Genomic DNA, 22,736 nt, shown 5'->3' with positions numbered 1-22,736 from the left:
GCTACACTAAGATCTCCTATGCTCGCTTTTGGTCTATTCTGGTCAAACGATCCCTAAGCCACTTCAAGGTTCCACAGATGGATGAATTGATATTTACTTCCATTTTGATTCTGAAAACATTAACTTTTATGATCTCCGATCCGAGAAAGTTCAGCTTTGTTGGTTCTATTCCAGAAGCCATGTTGGTAAAAGTTCCCACAGACAATGCGATAGTGAACGAATATTGCAAGCTACCTACATCTAGAGTTTGCCCTATGATAGAGGAATTATAAAAGGTCATGGAGGAAGGTAACAAAACAAAGAGGGGAGGTAAGCGAAAAGCAAAAGATGCTCCTCTAAAGTAGTGAAAACTCCGAAGAAGGTCAAGACGCAGGCTAGGACACCAAGATCTCCATCTCCGGTTGCTCACGAGGATTCGGATTCCCAAACGATTTCGGAAATTTGAGGGAATGCCACAGTTCATAATGAAGTTGAGGATACTGCTTCAACTTCAGAACTCATTCCTACTGATTCAATTCCAAAGGTATCCATTCCAACTCCTTCTTCTGTTCCTTTTTCAGACAACTTTCATATTCCCACTCCACCATCCTCTCCTATCACCACAACTATTCCGATCACTTTCATTCGTCCATTACCACCGAATTTTTCTGTTGGAATTTCGTTTCCTCAAATCTCTATTCCCTTAACCTCCACCATATTTTTTTAATCTACCCCTCCACCAGAATTCACTGTTACCAAGTCCGTTCCGGAGGAGGTACATACTTCCGACATTCATTTCAACGTACATGATACGGGGGCATATGTAGGATTTCATTTTTGGTGATGATCCAGAAGCCTTTACCAATTTCGTTTTTAGCCCCTTCAGGGTTAATGTCAATAGTGACGATGATGATGCCCTTATGACAAAAGGGTAGTTCAAGCAACTCAATGAAAAATTGGATTCACTCTTCGAATCTTCCAAATCTTCACCCAACTGGGAATACATGCTGACATCTCACCGAGCTGCAGTGGAGATGTTGACAAAGGAAAATGCCAAAGACCTTGAATCATCGTTCAAGGCAATTAAAGAATCTGAACAAATAATTTACGAAGCGGCCGCAAAAGTCGAAAAACTACATGAAGATGTAACTAAATTTGTGGCTGAGTTCAGAACCTCCTCTGACTTAAATACCAAAGCCATGAACAAAGTCATTGTAGGATTTCGTTTTTCTTCTTTACAAGTTGAGAAGGAGGCTCTCTCACTTGTCCATTATGAAATAAAGATTGACCATTCTTAACTCAATGCATCCATTGTCTCAAAGATAGAAAATTTTCAAAAAGACCTTACTCCTGAAAACAATATCATGGATCAACTGGCAGAGAATACACAAAAGGCCAAGGTTCTTTCAGTAAAGTTGCAGTATACAAACAAGCGTGTTGATGACTTAGAATCCGAGAAGACAGTCATCGAAGTCGTGCTTCTGAAATTAATCAGTATCTGCAACGTCTTGTCGAGACTCGTGACTCCGTATTCACAGTCTCTGTTAGACAACATCTTTAGGATAAACTTCAACCAATGTTTGAAATGTTAAATCAAATAGAAGGTGTTTCGAGCAGTGGTGCTCTTCCGAAACAAGGGCGAGAAGTCAAAGAAGATAATGGAGAACCTCAAGCAAAGCAAACCACTGGTGAACAAAAACCGAAGGTGAATGATCAGAATGGTAATTAAGATGATGCATCAAACAAAGGAAAAGAGAAACTTGTTGATGATGATGAGGAATAAGAAGAGCTTTCTGAATCAGAGAAGCTTGTGCGCAAGAACAGAGACAAAGAACTTGATGATCTTTTGAAGCTTCGGAAAGAGTTAGAAGCACAAGAAGCGGAGAATAAAATTGCAAAAGTGACGCTTGAAACTTATAAATGACTTTTTCCTCCATGCTCAATTAATAGAATTCAGAGAGAAGCCAGTGATGCTCCAAACGTCTATTGGCTTGAGCCTATGGTATCATTTCATCAGAATAACCAAGCAGACTGTCAGTTTGACTTACTGATTACTCCCAGGGATTTTCTGTTTCGGTGTTTTGAGAAGATATAAAAGACTCTGATTTCAGACAAAGGGGTGAATCTTAAACTCTTCAATTTTTACTTGAAGTTTGCCAAGCCTCAGTATCATTCTTGGAGCCTAAAGATGATTGTGGCATTGAAGGTTTGCTCAGAAATGCCTACTGAAGTCTTTGTGAACATTAGATTCAAGGGGTTTCGGGGAACCGATAAAGTTTTGGATAAAGTTACTTCGGCGGATTGCCATTTATGAATTCGTACAACTGGATCTTATTGTTTAGCATTGTCATGAAGGATGAGAAGAAATACGAACCCATCGTTGCCCATCTGAAAAAGATGCTCGTCTGTTATGTCTTAGAGATTGCGAAGATGGATGTGGAAATAGCGTTGGTGTTGAAGAAAAGGCCCATTTTGGAATCTGAAGAGCAGCCTCAGGACATTAAGAGGATGAAGCTGGGAGTTATTCAGAAAGAGCACTGGAGCGTTGCATATAATCGAAAGTCTAGTGAAAAGGTTCAAGAGTGTGTTCTTTCTGAGAGACAAACATCTCTACTCAACCACTACTCTGAAGACTATTCTTGCAATGGTTGAAACTTGCAAGGCGAACTCTGCTGTAGATCTGAAGTGCTTTTCGGATATGATCAGTTGGTATCTCTGTGTCTGAAATGTGCTTCTCGATGTGATGCCCAAACTTTTCAACACGTAGAGAAGGAAAGAGTGAAGACTCTCCTTCAGAATTTGACACAAATAGGGATATTGTTGGGCTTATTTGTCTTGTGTCAAATGTGTGCACAGTTTCGTATGTTTTATTCTGGTTTGGGTCTGTCCATTCTCGGATCCACTTAGTTTGTTAGACTATTTATATTGTACATGCATGTAACTTTAGGGTTAACATTTTGTAACCCTAATTATCGTACGCTCTTACAAAGAAGTTCTTGAGAACTCTTCCAGAGCTTTTTAATCAAAGCATTCAGACAAAATTATAAAAATGGTCCCTGTGGTATGCATTTTTTGGGGGTTTTAGTCCAAACCCTGACTTTTTTTTGGCTTCATGGTCCTTTTGACTATGTTTGCTTGTGATTTTGGTCCCTCGGAAAACTAAAAAGACTAAAATGCCCTTTCTAATATATTTTTATATTTTTTCTATTTAATTTAAAAGAAAAAAATAAATAACTAATTTGGGCCCACATCTCTCTCTCTCTCTCAATCGTGTTTCTTGTTCTTGAAAATACACAAGTTCTTCAACACATACACATAAAATTTGGAAAATGATTCACACGGGTTCATATTTTTGGGTGGGATCTATTTTTCGTTTTTGGAAATCAATTCATATGTTCACATGGAAATCAATTCACAGGTTTGCACTTTAACACACACTGACACACACACGAACAATATATTTTCTGGGTTTGCTCTTCAAGAACAACAGATGAAATTGATTGAGAAGTTGAAGACCCAAGAACTTACAAAATTGTGTGTACAGGGCTTCAAAACCGAAGACAAAAACTAAAAATCTATCCTGGGAGCTCAAATTGTGTGTGCACAACTTCAAAATCAAACCCAGTAAGCTCAAAATCATGTGTGCAAATCTTCTAAATCGAACCTAGTTCTAGAAACTTAAAAAAAAAACGTTTGTGCATAGTTTCAAAATCAATATGAGAAACTTCCAAAATCTTGTGTGCATAGCTTCAAATTTGAACCCAAAAACCTCAAACTTGTGTGTGCATACCCTCAAAATCAACTAGTCTCCAAATAGGGTAAATCGATTGTATCCTAATCTCGGTTTCAAAATTATTTCTTAAACAAAACTACACACGAAGATGAACATGAAGATACATGGTTTGGTGTATCGACAAACCAAGCTTCTCTAACCATTCCTTATTCTTTAATCGATTGTTGGAACAAAGGTTTAAGAAAGATCCAATTTCCCACAAATTATCACTCATCCATAGAAGCTTTGAGAGCAATAACTGACAGTGAATTACTTAGATGGGAAAGAAATTTCAATCAGAGATTGAAAGAGTGCACCGATTAATTTTTTGGGGTGAAGAAGACATCATTGCCACCGCCATATCCTGTTACGATCTAGGTGAGTAAACTAGGAATATGCTTGGTTCCTCATCTTGTTTGTATTCTTCTGGGTTGTCCTCCGATTCATCAGCCGAAAGGGCCTTCTTCCCATGTCTCCGGTGATCTAACTTGACCAGTCTTTAGAGAGCTTTAGAAAGAGAAGGGAGAGAGATCAACGACCAGAGCCTAGAGTGAAAATAGGTGGTGAACATGCGACTCCCAAATTGATAGAGAGAAAGAGAGAGAGAGAGAGAGAGAGAGAGAGAGAGAGAGAGAGAGAAAGAAAGAAAGAAAGATCCCTCTCTTTATTTATTATTTTTTAAAATAGATAAATGTATATTAAATTAAAAAAATGAAAGAAAAATAAAAAATAAATGCATGAGGGGCATTAAAGTCATTTCAGTTTCTCGAGGGACCAAATCCGCAAAAAAAACTAGCTCAAAAGAACCACTAATCCAAAAAAGTCGGGGTTTGGACTAAAAACCCAAAAAATGCATACCACAGGGACCATTTTTGCAATTTTCTCAAGCATTTGGCACACGTTTGATCTTCATTGTTCTTGTCTTTAATTCACTCCATTATTATAGAATCCTTCGATCTCATTTATTGCTCTTACATCTACAAATGGCTAATATTTTCACTCTTGTTCCTACAAATTGTATATATTGGTCTCAAAATGTCCATGTTATCCTATGATCATCACTCTAATAAATTCTATTACAAGTTCTCAAATTCTAAAATAGTTTGTGCAGAAGGGCCATCTGCCTTTTGTTAAAGAACCCAACACATTATCACAACCTAACACATATTTTTCATCCTCTTATCCACCCACCAATAATCTTACCGGTAGTGGTGGTTAAACAAAACATCTAAAACCTAAACATGGTCACAATAACCTATTGATAGCTCCATATTTGCCCTTCGCCTCCCTTTTGATGTATGTGAACATATTGTGGATACAACCCAATGTAATCTATATGATATCCTCCTAGCATGATAATCCCATTCATGGGTGAGTCCCCATATATAAGCACCCTATAAACACGGATTACTTATAGAAAGACATATCCTAACCCAATACCAAACTATAATAATCCAAGTTAATTCCATACCATTATTTTCCTCTCCACTTGAATGTTATATTTTAAGACATAATATCAAATATTTAGAGTGACATATTCACTATGAGTGAAGCTTCTGACATCCAATGAGGACTTGTAATTTTAATAAAATACCAATGCCTTTGGTGCATATTAACAAGAGATTCAAATCCCCACTCTGGTTTCAATGTAATCAAGATATCATACTACAACCAAACCATACATATTGTAAATGCATCCACTTTGCTTTCCCTCACTTCACATATGTTGATCGAGGTAAAAGCTATTCACCATGAACCTATGTTTAAGATACTTCTACTACAACATAGGTTGAAATTATTTTATTCTTCCATAACTGCATTATCAAGCAAGGTTGGTACCTCCGTTGGGACTATTTCCATCAAGTTTAACAACTTATAATTTAATATGATCATCTTGAAGACTCAAGTTAATCTTTTACAAAACTTTATGTCCCAATAGAGCTACTTAGAAACCAAGTTATCATGCATCTTCTCACCATGTTGTCCGCTCTTACAACAACTTCAAACCAATTTGGAACTATACTCAGCCAACTAAATGAATATATTCCCAATCTATACTCTTTAGACATCTTTGATGACCTTACTTATCTATAAAATGAAATTAAGAATGCTTTTTAAAGATAATAAGCCTATTTCCCTTATTTTCCAAGATTAATAACTTTGTCACCTCTCTTCAAACTCTCTTTACTAAAACCAACACCCTCATATCTACCACCAATTAAACTTTCAAGAATATTTCTTGATTACAGAAAGTTCTCCATCCTTACCCACTAACCACTTAGAATCTCTATCTATTTAATCAATAATCATATTCCCACTACCTTATCATCCTATAAATTAAATCATATTGGAATATATAACAAGTCTAATTGCATATATGCATGACTTCCTACAACCTTACATACCTTTTCCTTAGCCTTATATACCTACCATAATATTATTACAACCATTAGATCTAACCCATACAATTACGAATCTTATATCTCTTATATTCCTTATGTTATCAACCGACTATAAACCTTCTTATTCAACATATGTGCTATCTATACATGATATACCTCAAGTAGCACCAAAAGCTCTAATAGCTTCATATACATTCTACTTAGCATTATCCCTATTGATGATGCCAAAACAGGAGAATTATCAAAGGTAGTTTTCTTTTGAAGGGGATGAAGAAGAATCATTTGATTAACAGGGGGTTGTAGACATATACTTCTACCTCCTTAATAATCAACCCATTAAATTGTTCATATTACCACTATCCATGCATATCAATGGAGATAAAAAAAATATGGGAGCCATCCACAAATGGTGATGATATTCACATCAACTTTGTGTTATATAAATAAGCTCCAATAACTTCAGAAATTATCAAACTATCTATGTTAACTAATTTACTTACAACAAATCCTCCACAAACGAAACACATACTCTACATATTATACTATGTCTAAAAATACAAGTGCATACTATTAAGATGGAGGAGGAAAAATAGTTTCCCCCAGAGAGTAACAAGGTTCTCCTCTACAACAAAATACGTGATGCTTCATTTGTCTTTGCTTGAGACCTTGTCGTTGAGGGATAATCTAAACCTATTGGAACAACTATTATTGAGTAGTAACAAATCACTCCATAAAATTAAGGTAACAAAGAGAATAAAAATGATAGCTAAACTAAATAAAGGAATAAATATGCAAGGATACTCTAATGTTTACATTAAGAGGATCCTTCCAAAGAAGATTATAAAATCTGATGCGTTAAGCCAAACGCTTCATAATATTTCAAGTATAAGAGAAAAGAAATTCAACACACGGACTATTGTGGATGAAATTAATGTTAATAGGTTGATGGGTATAGAGAGTTGCTATATAATAAACTAATAATAGTTTAGACTAATCTAATAGTCAAGGTAATGAAGATGGACATCATTTCTTAATAAGAAATAAACATAGTTGTTAAGGGTCCTATGAGAAGATCACATAAACAAAGAAGAGAACTAACAACTAAAACTATTGTTTTACTTCAATCTAGAAATCGTATGATAAATATCAAGATGCCAATGGGAGTAGAACAATTAAGACATGCTTATCACTAAACCTATACATGGGATGTTTTATCATGATGATGATGGCTAAACATCCTTTTATAAAACTACATACATTACAAAGGCCCTTATTTCTTGTTTGTTTGATTAAAGATTGGAGTGTAAGAAGAATGATATGGCATAAGGGAATTCATTTGTTTATCTACTTGCAACTAGAAAAAAGAAGATATGAGCAAAAGCGGGTTAACTATATGTAGTTAAAGCAATAAATTGTTGATGAGCCTAATGAGTACCAAGATTATCCTTATACTTCCAAGTATATATGAGTTGATGTATATATGTACAATGTATTTCTAATCTATTAGTTCTGCTAGTACTGAAGAAATCTTGTGTCTTATAAGACTCATACATAGAAACAATTTCTTTTGTAACCTATATTGTTAGGTTTTAATATTTTAAAATAGAAAGAGATTGTTAGGATTAAACCTTATGATATGATGATTGTTAAGACGTTGTAACGAAGTTGCCATGACTAGAACTGCAACAATATACTATGTTAGTGGTTAGAGATAATCACTTATATAATTCTATGATTAATGTGCAGATGCCAAATTAGATTAGAATTATAAAATAACTCATAAATCATTTGAAAAATAATTGATATTTTAGACAGAAATTACAAAGTATCTAAAAATAGATATGTAAGGTGCATCTAACTGACTTAGAATTTCCTTTTTATATGATAAGTATGTTAATTTGGTAAACACATTCTCCGATAAGTATATCACACTTGCATTGAATAGGTACATAATAAAAACTAGAAAACCTTCTAAGTGTTGGTTTCACAAAGAGGCCTCTTCATAGACTCTTCAGAGTTGCATTCCAAATATATTCAATAAAAAGTCCTCAATGTTATATATCATCATAAATCTTTAGAGATATTTGGTCGACTCTTTAAACGACTTAACAATGGCTTCTAACTTTAGAGTTAGTGTTATATCACTTTTCATGATCTAACAATCTCCCTCTAACTGATCATTAAGTTGTAAGTCTACATCGTCTCTCTTTTGATCAATACTATTCTTTGCTTCTCTAAAACATTATATTGTCTCTAAGCACAATGATACATTCAAGATATGTTGCTTTAAGTTATTGTTTGAATTTTTTCCTTTTTCAAAAACCATTTGGGTACTTAATAACTCTAAGTTTTCTTCACTTAACTACATGAAATCTAATGCTTTATGTTATTGTTTGAATTTTTTTGCTTTTTCAAAAACCAGATGGGTACTTAATAACTCTAAGTTTTCATCACTTTACGACATGAAATCTAGTAAACATGAAAAGTTCTTCTTGTTGACTTAACCTTGTAAACCACTCTCACTTCCCATTGTAGAAATATTTGGGCAGCTGTATGTTAGGAGCTGGAATTTCTAATTATGTCCTTTTCCGAAAAGTTTTCCAATCTCCACATAAGTTCTAACAAGCTATCATTATGGACCTAAGTTATCAACTTTGAATTCAAAGTATGAGATCAAAGTCCCTAAATTTCAAGGATGAATGTTTAACACTTTGTATTAATAAAACGCAAGAATTTTGAAATACTTTTTTCTTGAATTCTTTTTATTCTATGCTCAAACCAAAATTAATTGATATTTCAAGTGTTCGATTTTAAAAGTAAAAGGACCTGTCTTCACTGTACTACACTCTTTGAGACCTAGTTTATAAGGGCCCAAAGATTTCTGTTGGCCCAAGTTGGAGAAGATTTTATGATCGATACAAAATTTATGAATACGATTTAAAATTATGATAATTGATTTGAAATATTTGACCTAAATTATTCTAAATACAACAAAAAAAAATAGAACTAGATTAATCGGGTTGATATGAAAAAGTAGACAAAAAAATGCTTTAAAAAGACTGATTTTAAAGGTAGACGTAAGTTAATTAACTATCCGTAACATTAATTTTCAAAACCAACAATTACAGGTCCATATGATCCATTTGTAATCAAATAAATTGACTTGTTAGTAAACCAAAGCATGATCAACGTTTCTCACATATCCACTACATGCTTTTACATTATTTATTAATTAATTGTATATACAAAATAAATTAATTAGGATACTTTGGAGGTGTATATTTCATAACTAGTTTATAACCCGTGGAAATCATGGTTACAAAATTGATTAAATATTCATAATAAAATTCAAAATTATTAATCAATTATTTTATATAAAATTTTAAATACATTATTAATTAAGAGATTTTTTTATTAGTTATGTAAAATTATAATTATTGATTCAAATAAATATGTGTAATTAATTTATCATATATATTGGACTCTTTTTATTTGTGAACTAATAAAAACAATAATATAAAATTTAAAATTTAAAATAAAGAATAAATAGATTGACAAATAACATCACATTAATTAGGAGGTTTAATGAATTTAAAATGGAGAATTAATAGAATGACAAGTGACATCATATTAATTAGGAGTTCTAATATTATGACACTTGGCAAAACGACTACTCTTTTATTAGAATAAATTGTATATACAAAATAAATTAATTAGGATACTTTGGAGGTGTATATTTCATAATAGATAGATTATAACCGTCCAAACCACAATGGGTATGTTTAATATATATATATATATATATATATATATATATATATATATATATATATATATATATATAAGTTCAGGTTCATTTGAGACCATTCTAATTTTGTGAGACCGTGAGACCAAATCTAAAAATAATTTTAAAATGCAAAATAAATGGAAAAATCCAAAAATTCTTTATTTAAATATTATTTTCGGAACTTGAATTAACTAAAATAAATAAATAAATAAAAATAAAAAAAATAAAAATAAAATAAAATAAAAATAAAAATAAAAAAATCCTGTTTTTTTTTAAAATGGTTAATGTCATAAAAACCCTCAAGTTTTCAGGATTTTGTCGGTTTTGCTCAAAGTTGAAATTTATGTCCGTTTTTACCCAAATATTTTCGAAAAAATGTTCGGTTTTACCCTTTTACCGGTGATAACAGGTTTTCCAGGTTACCATTATATTAAATTCGCAAAAAAAACCCATCAGTTTACCATTTTTGTTTTGCGTTTTTACCCTTAAGTTTATAATTTTTCTTACACTTTTACCCTAAGTATATTTTTTTCATAATATACATATTCATATGATTTTTCTGCTTGAATACGTATAATATGAAAAAAAAATACATAGGGTAAAAGTGTAAAAAAAATTATAAACTTAAGGGTAAAACGTAAAAAAAGTGTAAACATAAGGGGTTTTTTTTTTTGCGAAGTTAATATAATGGTAACCTGTTATCACCGGTAAAAGGGTAAAACCGAACATTTTTTGGAAAATGTTAGGGTAAAAACGGACATAAAATTCAACTTTGGATAAAACCGACAAAACCCTGAAAACTTAAGGGTTTTAATGACATTAACCCTTTTGAAAAATACGTGAAATATTCTAATAGAATATTACACTGTACATATTCTAAAAAATAATTTTAAAATGCAAAATAAATGGAAAAATCTAAAAATTCTTTTTTTTTTAAATATTATTTTCGGAACTTGAATTAACTAAAAAAATAAAAAAAAAATCCCGTTTTTTTTGAAAAAATACGTGAAATATTCTAATAGAATATTACACTGTACTTATTCTAAAAATAATTTTAAAATGCAAAATAAATGGAAAAATCCAAAAATTCTTTTTTCAAATAATATTTTCGGAACTTGAATTAACTAAAAAAAATTAAAAATAAATAAAAAAATGCGTCTCACGGTCTCACAAAATTAGGTCGTCTCACATGAACCTAACCTTATATATATGTTACTGTTGTAAAAAATCCGATTAATCTTCGATTACTCCCTAGACATTACTCGACCGACTAGAGGGCGCCTAACGATTAATCACTGCATACATAATGAGTGAAACAGTATAAAACGATAAAATTTTAACATTTTGAAGAAGTTCAATCTCAATGAAAACGATTTGTGGTATGATTAGCATTGTACTAATCAAATTAACCTATTTTGCTATGATATTGGTAACATTTACGAACTTTGATATTATATTAGTCATATTTAATTTTTTAAAATTGAACAAATTAGCAATTAATGGTCCCCGGTTAATCTCCGTCTAGCCGATTAATCCTTTAACCCCAGTATATATATATATATATATATATATATATATATATATATATATATATGTCAAGGTTGTAGAAAACGTTAGAAGTTAGCTAGACGGTGGACTGGAGTCTAGGGATTAATCGGCTAGGCGGGGATTAATCGGGGGATTAATCGACCATTAATTATTAAGAAAATTATTCAAAATTTTATAAATATAACTTTAATCGTAAGAATATAAATTAATAAACATAAAAGTTTAATAATAAGTTTAACAAACACAACAATTTATAATCCAATTAATAAGAAAAGTTATTCAAATTTTAATATATTTTAAGAAAAGAAGTAAATTTGGGTATTATATATTTCAAAACATATAAATTTTGAAAATTTTGGAGAAAAATTTAAAATTTAATTTTTAATTTTTTTATATATTAGTTGAACATTGAGATACTATGAGTTTTTGAAATTTTGAAAATTTTGGTTTAATATTTAAATTATTGAAAATTTGAAAATTTGGCCGATTAGGCCGCCTAAGACCGATTATAACCGTCTAGCTCCGACTTTGACCCCCTTTGACCAAAACCGATTAGGCCGACCGATTAACCTTAATCCTATTTGGTTGAAGACCGCCTAGCAATTAATCCCCGATTAATCGGCCGTCTAGACCGATGTTTACAACACTGATATATATATATATATATATATATATATATATATATATATATATATATATATATATATATATATATATAACGTATTGTCTATTGTTAGTAATTCTGAATTAATTTGTTAAGTAAAATAAACATAATTCATTTAATATATTTCAAAAATGTTATTATTAAATAATTTTGTATTTTTATAATTTGAATTGAAGTTAATTTGTTACCAACATAAGGAAATGATAGAAATCATAGAAAAATATCACGTGTCAAAACATAAACATGTGTAATTTTTATGTTTCATTTATTAGAATGCTTATTAGAATAGGTAGATGGTAAGCACGACATCTTATGTATAATATTTCGGTTTTTGTGTATTTGAACTTGAGCTATGATTTTTGTAATGCAAATCAATGAAGATATATATATATATATATATATATATATATATATATATATATATATATATATATATATATATATATATAATTAATGAAAATTTCGAAAACCAGATTGACCAAACAGTTGAACTAGTTGATCTGTGACTTGGACACGATACCGGGTCAACTAAAAAACAATTTCTAAGAACTGAATCTTTTGTAATAGATCATTAACCATTGATTATACTAATACATTCAAGCACCCTATAAATCTATTAGAAAAACATGTTTTCTCTTGCTTTTTTTTAACTTGGCTTATAAAATGTTAAAATTCTAAATTTTTGCATCATCTTACAAAATACAAAAGTAACTTCTGAATAGCTTTTAGAAGCTTGTGAAATTTAGCTTTCATATAATTTTATATTTTTAAAATTTTAATAAAACTACAAAATTCAGCTTCCTATTACCAAAAAAAACAACTTATTCTTGCTCACCTAGTTTTATCAATCATATTTTAGATATAAATAATTTTGTTTGGAGTTATATAAATCAAAATGAGTGGGTCCAATGACAGATAGCCTTGGATCCCATGGGACCATAACATTGCATTAATCAGTATTTCATGGACAAACAAAAAGGTTATCTCATCCCCATAATTCTCACATACCTTTTTCTTCCATCACAGGTTTCAAATTAAGGTTGTTATCATGCAATAAATTGTACTTGAAGCGATGATAATTGCATATGTAAACCTTTTTATTACCGGAAAAACGGTTTACCATCATTACTATTCCATCCAAAAGCTAAAATTTATAGCAAAAGGAAATTGGAGCTATAATGACTGCGTTGATTATGCAGTTTGACGATGTGAGATGACCATTTATAACTTTTAGTCCATGAGTTCCATTTCATTTGCATCATGGTATTGAATACGTATACGAGTAAATATGTAATGTGAAGAAGATCACATAGAATTATGAAAAACTAGACGAATGCCCTCGCGTTGCGCAGAAACATTTATATAGTTAAAGTTTTTACAAATATATGATTTTTTAAATATAACAATAATGTTGTTGTTAAATTTGATATAATAATTTATATATACTAAATTGATATAATATATTGATTATTTTGAATTATATAATAATATATACATTTATTATAACTTCTTAATCTCAATCGTTTGAATAACTTCTACCCGCGAGTTACACATGAATAAAATTAAATATAATATATGATTTGATGTTATTTATAGTTATTTTTGTTGTTAATTAATTTTTTAAAATTTATTTGCTTAATGTTTTAATTTCTATCATTATAATTATTTAAAACATCAAACATTGTTTTTTATTTTAAAGCTAACAATATAATCATTTATATAGAGTTGTTTTTAGCTATTGTTTTGTAAGTTATTTTAAGCTACTTATTTGGAAACTTTTAACGATTATAAAAATATATTTAAGAAATATTTTAGTTAAATTGAAATTACAATTTAGTTTTTGCTTTTATCACTACAATTTATCACTTTTAACTATTTATAAAATATTCTTTAGTTTTTTAAATGGAACTGAAATTTATATTTGAGTTGACATTGTAATACGCAGAAATACCTATATAGTTGAAGTCATTACAAATATATATTTTTTAAAAATATAACACTAACGTTGTTGTTAAATTTGATATCATAATTCGTATATTTATTTGATATAATATATTGACTATTTTGAATTATATGATAATATATAAATCTATTATAACGTCATAATCTCAATCGTTTGAATGGCTTCTACTCGCGAGTTACACATCAATAAAATTAAATATTATATATGGTTTAATATTATTTATAGTTGTTATTTTTAACTAATTTTTTAAAATATATTTGCTTAATGTTTTAATTTCTATCATTATAATTATTGAAAACATCAAACATTATTTTTTGATTTTAAAGGTAACAATATAATCATTTATATAAAATTATTTTTAACTATTGTTATTATAAGTTATTTTAAGCTACTTATTTGAAAACTTTTAACGATTATATAAATATATTTAGGAAATATTTTAGTTAAACGGATATTACAATTTAGTTTTTGCATTTATCACTATAATTTATCACTTTTAACTATTTACAAAATATTATTTGGTTTTTTTAGTGGAACTGAAATTTATATTTAAGTTGATACTGTAATGTTATATTTAAATTAACAATTTAAGTATTTTGTCCAAACTGTTCAAAAATTGTCGTTTTAAACTAATAATGGTTTACATGCAACAACATTTTAAATCTAATAAATTAAGTTAAATATGTTAAAATTTAAAGACATAACTTTATAAATAGAAGTAAAGATATTATTTTAAAATTGAAATTTAGTCTATTTATGATTACACTTTAGGTTTGATATTTGTTTAACCTTATTAACCAACTTACAATCATTGTTAGAAAGACACTAAAATTTATCACTTTTAATTATTTATAAAATAATCTTTGGGTTGTTTAAGTTAAATAAAATTTATATTTAAGTTGAGCCTATAATGTTATATTTTAATTAATAAGTTAAGTATTTTATACAAATTGTTCAAAAATTATACCTTGAAAATGATAATGGTTTACATTCAATAATATATTAAAACTAATAAATTAAGTATAATATGTTAAAAGTTAAAAAACATAATTTTATAAGTAGAATTAAAGATATTATTTTAATATTGAAATTTAGTTTATATATGAATACACTTTAGATTTGATATTTATTTAACCTAATTACCAAATTATAATTATTATTATAAAGAAATTGAAAAGTCATGGGAGTTTCAAATGAATGTGGTAAAAGGAAAAAAGAATGGGGGTTTCAAATGCATGAGATTCAAGAAAAAATGCTAGCTTTATAAGTATGTATGATGATATAATCGCAAGAAAGATAAGGTCCACATGGCCATAACATATAAAACCAAGCTAACATATCTAGCTTCGGTTCCAATTTTAATTGCAACTAAGTAAGTAGTAATTATGAGTGACAAAATAAATAGGTCGAATATTTTATATAATAATTCAAAATAAGTAAAGTCTTAGGTTAAAACAAATTGATTTTCATGGGTTAATTTGGAAACAATTTTATTATTGTCACGCAATAAAGCAATAGAGAACAATAAAATAATACAAGGATTTAATGTGGTTCGATCGATATGGCATTCGTTTACGGGCAAGAACCAAAGAAATCTTCTATTACTAATGCCTTGTTCCTGAGTTTAAGCAAAGAAAAGAAAAGAAAGCAGCGAAAGAAAAGAAGAGAAAGAAAAGGATAAGACAATTTTCTTTTGTGTTCCCGAGTTGTAAAGAATTGAAAGGAAAATTAATTACTTTGTTCTTTCTTTCCAAATCGGAAGGAAATTTAGGAAGGAAAATGATCATTCCATTTCTTTTCTTTAATGAAACTCGAGAACATCAATTTATTTTATTTTCTTCTCATTTTCATTCATTTCCTTTCTTTTCTCTCGTTAAGTTGAACTTGAAAACAAGGTGTAATTGTTTCAAAAGTGATTATATTGAAATTCCTAACTACTGATACTTCGAACAATAAAACCCTATTAACTAGGTGGATTGACTTCAAAATCCCTTGCTTAATGTTGTTGTTTGGCTAGTTTCTTGCTAGTTTGTTTCTAATAAAATCGCCACCGTTCTAAAAGAAACTCTAGGGCTGAGCCCATATACATAGAAACACAGAATAACTAAATGTATCCATACTACATGAGAGTAGTGCTTTTCTATGTATAGCTTAAGGCCTATTCGATCCTAAGCCTACTCCAAATACTTATCATGTCGATATATGGTGTTAGTTTTGTCTCACTTCCTTTATAGTCGAGTTATCTACTCAGCTCACCAAATTTCAAGCCACACATTAACAATTATTATTTATTCCTGCAAATTAAAGACAAAGATAATAAAAGGAAGCTTATGTTTTCTAAGTTGATTTCGAAAAGGTATATGATTTATAGGTTGTTCATTACTACGGTATAATTATATTGTACTTTTGGACAATTTACATTACATGATACCATCCATGTGGTTTCTAATTTTTTCCATGTTGGTCTAGCCGAATAAATCGAACCGTTAAAGGGTGGTAGATGTTTTGTACATGAGGGTATTTTCGTTTGTAAATTGTCGCCATTACAATCTCATATACCTATAAATTGACAGTTAACAAAAACCAAGAAACCCTGGTATCTCTTTAATTAACTCAAGAGGCTCATTAACCCCTAACTAGTTCATATTTCCAAGATAATCAACATTTTAAAAAGGAAAATTAACACTATAGCACAACTAAATTTTGACTTGGTTTCGGATTCGTCACTAAAGTCTTTTTTTTTGAGCAAATAGTCTCTCAACTTTCAAATTACTTGCCAATTATGCCATTATGAAACAAATGAAGGAGTTGTCCGGTTACTAAGCTTATGAGGTGTGTCATGTTACATTTGAGTCACCACCAACACTTGCCTATGTGGCGCTGATATGGCCTCCACATGGATTTTTTTAATATTTTTTTATAATCTTTTTCTATTATTATTATTATTATTATTATTATTATTATTATTATTATTATTAGTATTATAATATATATATATATATATATATATATTAATTTCAAACTCCATTAAGGAACAATTCTTCACTGAGATTGGTGAGTATTTTTTTTATTATCCTTTTTTCCTTTATTGGTCTATTTTGGACCACTTTTATATTTTTTTTCTCCAGCGGTCAAGGATACTGTTCATTCTATACACGGGTCGTCTTCTACTTTACCACCGCTACTTTCATTGGTTTGGTCCTTCCACGTAACCATCTACCGCCTCAAATCTCTCGCCTTGCACCTTCCCATATTTCACATTCCATCTTCAGTCTTCTCTCATATGCATCTTCCAGTGATTTCTCTGATTTCAATCGATGGAACCCTCCCGAGTTCTACACGGCAATAAGAAAGATAACCCTCCCTATTGCTGTTTGGATTTTGGGTATTCTGTCTCTTGCTTCTATTTGATTTTCAATCATTTAATTCAATGGATCCTTCTGGAATACAAATCCACCCCCAGCGACCAATGATGGCAACGAACAGCCGTTTTCCATCGTCGCTTTTTCCACCTCCTGCTCCACTTTAGGAGGTCGACATCTTCGTCACCCGGTGATGTTCTTCTGAGTTCGAAGATGAACGGTAGGTTTTAGGGCTGCAAAGACCCGCCACTATCTGCACGCTTGCAACCATCAACAATCATAGATTTTCTATGTGCTTTCTCTCCTGCTTCAGTTATTGGATGTGTACGTCGATTTCTTTTTTCTTAATCTGTCAGGTTTGTTTTTTGGGATTTTAGTATGCTGTCCATGTGTTCGATCAAATTTCTTGAAGTTGGTACAACTAAATGAATATATTAAACTATTAGTAACTACTATTGATGTTCTTTTTCTTTTTCTTTTCTCCCAACATCAGATGTTTCAGCTGTGAATTGATTGAGGTCGGGACAATTCTATCATGTATATTAGAGTTACAAACATTGTCAGGAGTAATTGATATGTAGCAGTGAAGGTACCTGTCGACTACTCTACCCAGGTGAATTTTTTCATCTGTTTCTATGAGTCCATATTGTAAGTCTGTTTCAAATGCCCCTTTTGACATTCCAATTTGAAATAATTAGAAAGAATTAAAACCATGATACCACCTCTACATGCTTTGCACTCATACCCTTTTGACAATTTCAAACCAAAAAATCAAAGAATTGTTAACTCATTTTCACTCAATAAAAATCCCTTTTTTGCAATTTCTTTAATCCTTCAGAATGTTTAACAGAATAGAGAGACATGGGGATTCCGACTCGAGCAGTAGGGGTGGATCGTCTTAGCCATAAAGTCGCGTTGATGAGAGAATCACTACAGAAGAGTCAATTGATCACGAACAACATGGTTTCCATGTTGGGTTCTTTTGATCACCGTCTCTCCGCCCTAGAAACTGCCATGCATCCGACTCAGGTAAAGTTGATCATTTTATGATCTGTTTACCGACTTTACTCATTTCCCACTTCAGATATTTGTATCAAAAACATTCTTCTTGTTCATTTATTGTCTTTACCTTTATTATACTCATAGTTCTACATTTATTACTTGAGTAATTTGTTTGTAACACCGTAAATTTTCAAACAAAATTTTCATTTTAAAATCACATAAATCTCATCAACACATTTCACAAAAATCCCCAATTGTCAAATTATCGAAAACACATTTTGATAATTGTTGAATACAATCCAGGATCCTCCAAAAACATAACCCCATCTTGTGTGTACAATCAAGACGGAGCCTTCCTGCGATCCTGAGAAATACCTGAAACACATATCACATAACACGGTAAGCACAAAGCTTAGTGAGTTCCCCAAAAAACCACATACACAAATAATAAGCCTCTCATGGCTATAACTCGGCATGGACCCTCCGGTCTCATGCGTCTCATTGTGGACCCTCCGGTCATGTGTCTCAGTGAGCACCCTCCAGTCTCACAGCTCGGTTTGGACCCTCCAATCTAGTATCTCAATGAAGACACTCCGGTCCCACAACTCGGTTTGGACCCTCTGGTCCTATCTCAATAAGCACGGAATACAACATGTATATCACACAGACAAAATGTATAATATCATATAACTCAAGTAAGCACATAGGACCCTCCGGTCGCACAAAGATACCACTTATGGTAAGTATAGTGAGAAGATTCACCTTGAAAGCAAGCAAGGAAACTGAATACCCCTCAAACAGTCTAATCCCCGCTTACATGAATAAGCATCTCTAATTAACACTTAAAGATCACCACTCTAAATAAACTCATGATAGCCCCTCTTTAACTCTTGGGATGGGTAAAAGACCATTTTACCCCTCCATAACCTCTATCCCTCAAGTTTGACCAAACCCTAAAGTCAACAGAAGTCAACACTCGAGTCAACAGTCCATGTTGACCCAGCTCGTCAAGTGCATCTATGCGACTCGTCAAGTCCATTAGGTTCCTCAGAACCCTCATGAAAGTCCAACTCAACTCGCCGAGTTGGCCCATCAACTCGTCAAGTTGCCACGTGTTCAGTCTCATCGGGAAAACCCTAGCCGACTCGTCGAGTCGGCTCATTGACTCAGCGAGTCCATTTAGTCTGTATTCTCATTCAAACGTTATAAGGCAGATCTACCACTCCAACCTCTAGATCTAGTCTCCCAAGGCTCGAATGTCACGTAAAGCTTTGATCTTTACGTTCTTGCATGGAATATTTACTCCATAATGCCAATACAAGCTTCAACATGGGTTTGGTGCTCATAGGCTTCCCTCTAGCTCCATAAAGCTTGGGTATTTAGGCTCACAAGACCTCCTACAATGTAGATATGAGGTTTCAACCTCAGATATGCTCAATGGACTCAATAACACAAGAAGGATGGGGAAAATCCCTATAACTCCCCCAAACTAAGATCTTACAAGAAATATGATCAAGATAGCACCTTTTTACCTCAAACATAAGCTATCCACTGAGAACCTCTTGATCCAAACGTCCCTCCTTGCTCCAAGTCTTAATGCTTTCCTCTTCTTCTCTCAAGGTGCACTAAAATGCTCAAGATAGCCTCTCCTTCTCAAACAACAAGCTAAAACTCGATTAGGGTTCTTCACAGTACTCAAGGGTGATGAGGGAGGCGGAAATGAGGCTTAAGGCCCTTTAAATAGGACACAAACCCAGAGATTTAGGGTTTCCTCACACAACGCCAACTCGGCGAGTCGGCTCTCTGACTCGTCGAGTTGGTCATTAAACCCACGTGGCCAAAACCGTCTCCACTCGCCGAGTTAGGCATCCAACTCGTCAAGTTGCTCTGCCATAATGAATATAAATTGCTTAAATATGATACCTAAAATTTGGGGATGTTACATTGTTGATTTCTCTCTTCAGTCTCGACTGGTATTGCTAGACTTGACTGGAACAGCTAATTATAAGCAGATATTGATCTTAAGCATTAACTCAATGTTTGAGTTTTCAAACATTGTCCCTGCGCATCATAGATTTGTTCTCACAATGTTTTTCCCTTTAACGGTTAAATTTAGATAGGTAAAGTGGGTTGGACGAAAATTGGAAAATTTAGACACGAAGTTGATACAAAATCAAAAACTTGGACGAAAATTACAATATTCTTTAAAACATATGGAACATTTTTGAAATTTATTCATCTTAGATATTTGGATTGTCTGATTGGTTTTCACCAAATTACTATTTTGGATTTCCAATTAGTTTTTATTATAAAATAAGAACATAATAGTTTAAAAAATAAATAAATAACAATTTACCATCTATTTAATTATGATTATATTTTTAGTATATAACTTTAATCTTTTATTAATTTACAAATTTGTTTCTTAATAGATTAGAAAGTTTCAATCAAATCAATAAAAGACATGATATCTATTTTTTTATCAGAAGTTATATATATATATATATATATATATATATATATATATATATATATATATATATATATTTTAGTAGTTGCTAATAAAATTTAATTTACAATTAAATAATTTTCTTTTACTTTTTCTACGAAGTTAGCTAATATTTAAATTATATAATTTTACAATATCTACGGTGTTGAATATTGAATTGTAAAAACCTAATCCTATCGAATTTTAGCTTGATTCGTTCATAATGGATTTGAACTTAGTTTATATTAGGGTAAATTACACCATTAGTCCCTCGTGCATGTGTCCAAAAGCACGTTTGGTCCCTATTTTCAAAAATTAACTCGGACGGTCCCTAGGTTTGTTTTTTCTTACACGCTTAGTCCCTCCAGACATAAAAAGACTATTTTACCCTTAACAATTTCTTTTTTAATTTTCTTTTATTATTTTATTATTTTATTATTTTTACATTAAAAAGAAAAAAAGAAAAAAAAAACGTATCTTCAACCCCCCCCCCCCCCCCCATTTTTTTTCTTTCCCCGCTCGTTTCCCCCTTTTCCTCTAACTATCGACAAACTGCAACCATGAAGCAGCCACCGACGAAATCTATTCATCCACTGTCTTCTCTCTTCTGCAACCCAACGGACGACCACACATCTCATCCATTTCTTTATGTGCATCTCACGAACTCTATCTCAGCCACCATAGGAGCAAGGCAATCATCAGAGCAGCCATTGCCGCCATCATTCATCGTCTGTACACCACCCTTCAAATGCACTCCTGCCAACACCCTTCATCTGCGTCATCATCCTCGTTGAACAGAAAAAGAAGAACGAACTGAGAAGATAGAACGAACTACCAACACCCTTCATCTTCATCTATGTCATCATCCTCATTCCCGACGATAGGGTAGCAGATCTGGTTTCTGATTCTCGATCTGTGCTTGTCGATCGAACTGAGAAGATAGAATAAGGTTTCACTATTGGAGGGGAATGAAGAAGGTAGTATTTGAGGCGGTTGCACCGGAAAATGTGGGTGGTCAATCGTTGCACCAAACCTTAGCCGCCTCCTGTTTTTCCGGTGAGAGGGTATTGATACTGCAGCACTCCCTACGCTTCTACATTACCCTTCAGATCTGCACTCCAGCAAAAGGCTAGATCCTCTGACGGTAATGATGATGGAGTGGTGACAAGTAGTGTTCAAATGGGTTGGTTATCGGTTGTTGTACAGGAGGGTGGCGATGGTGAAGGAGGTGGTGGTTTTGTGGTTATTTTTCCGGGGAACAAGTGGTGTTTGGTTGTGCATTCTGGTGATGGTTGTGGAGATTTCAGTGGCGGTTGTGCATTCCGGTGGTGTGTGTGCAGTCAAGTGGTGGTGGTGGTGCTTAAGTCTTCTTCAACAAAACAAAAAGATAGATATATAGATATTAAGTTTAATAAATTAATAACAAATATTAAAAATAAATGAAAAATAAATTATAAAGGGCATTTTAGTCATTCCAATTCTCACAAGGGACAAAGCATGCAAATTTAAAGCAATGAGGGACGAAATATGTACCTTTTTACGATGTAAGGGACGGTCCGAGTTAATTTTTAAAAATAAGGACTAAACATGCTTTTTGGCACCTGCACGGGGGACTATTGGTGTAATTTACCCTTTATACTATTCATATCCATGTTTTGAGAATCAAAAGCAATTTGCATTTATTTGATCGTATCAATCGAACTAATCCCTCCAAACAAACACATGTAATGATTCTGTAAGTCGAAGCTATTTGGATGACATTCTACGAT

This window comes from Lactuca serriola, chromosome 2 (genome assembly GCF_051521515.1).
Source record: "Lactuca serriola cultivar US96UC23 chromosome 2, Lser_US96UC23_V15, whole genome shotgun sequence".
In the NCBI taxonomy this organism is placed as follows: domain Eukaryota; kingdom Viridiplantae; phylum Streptophyta; class Magnoliopsida; order Asterales; family Asteraceae; genus Lactuca; species Lactuca serriola.
This window is presented reverse-complemented; position numbering follows the sequence as displayed.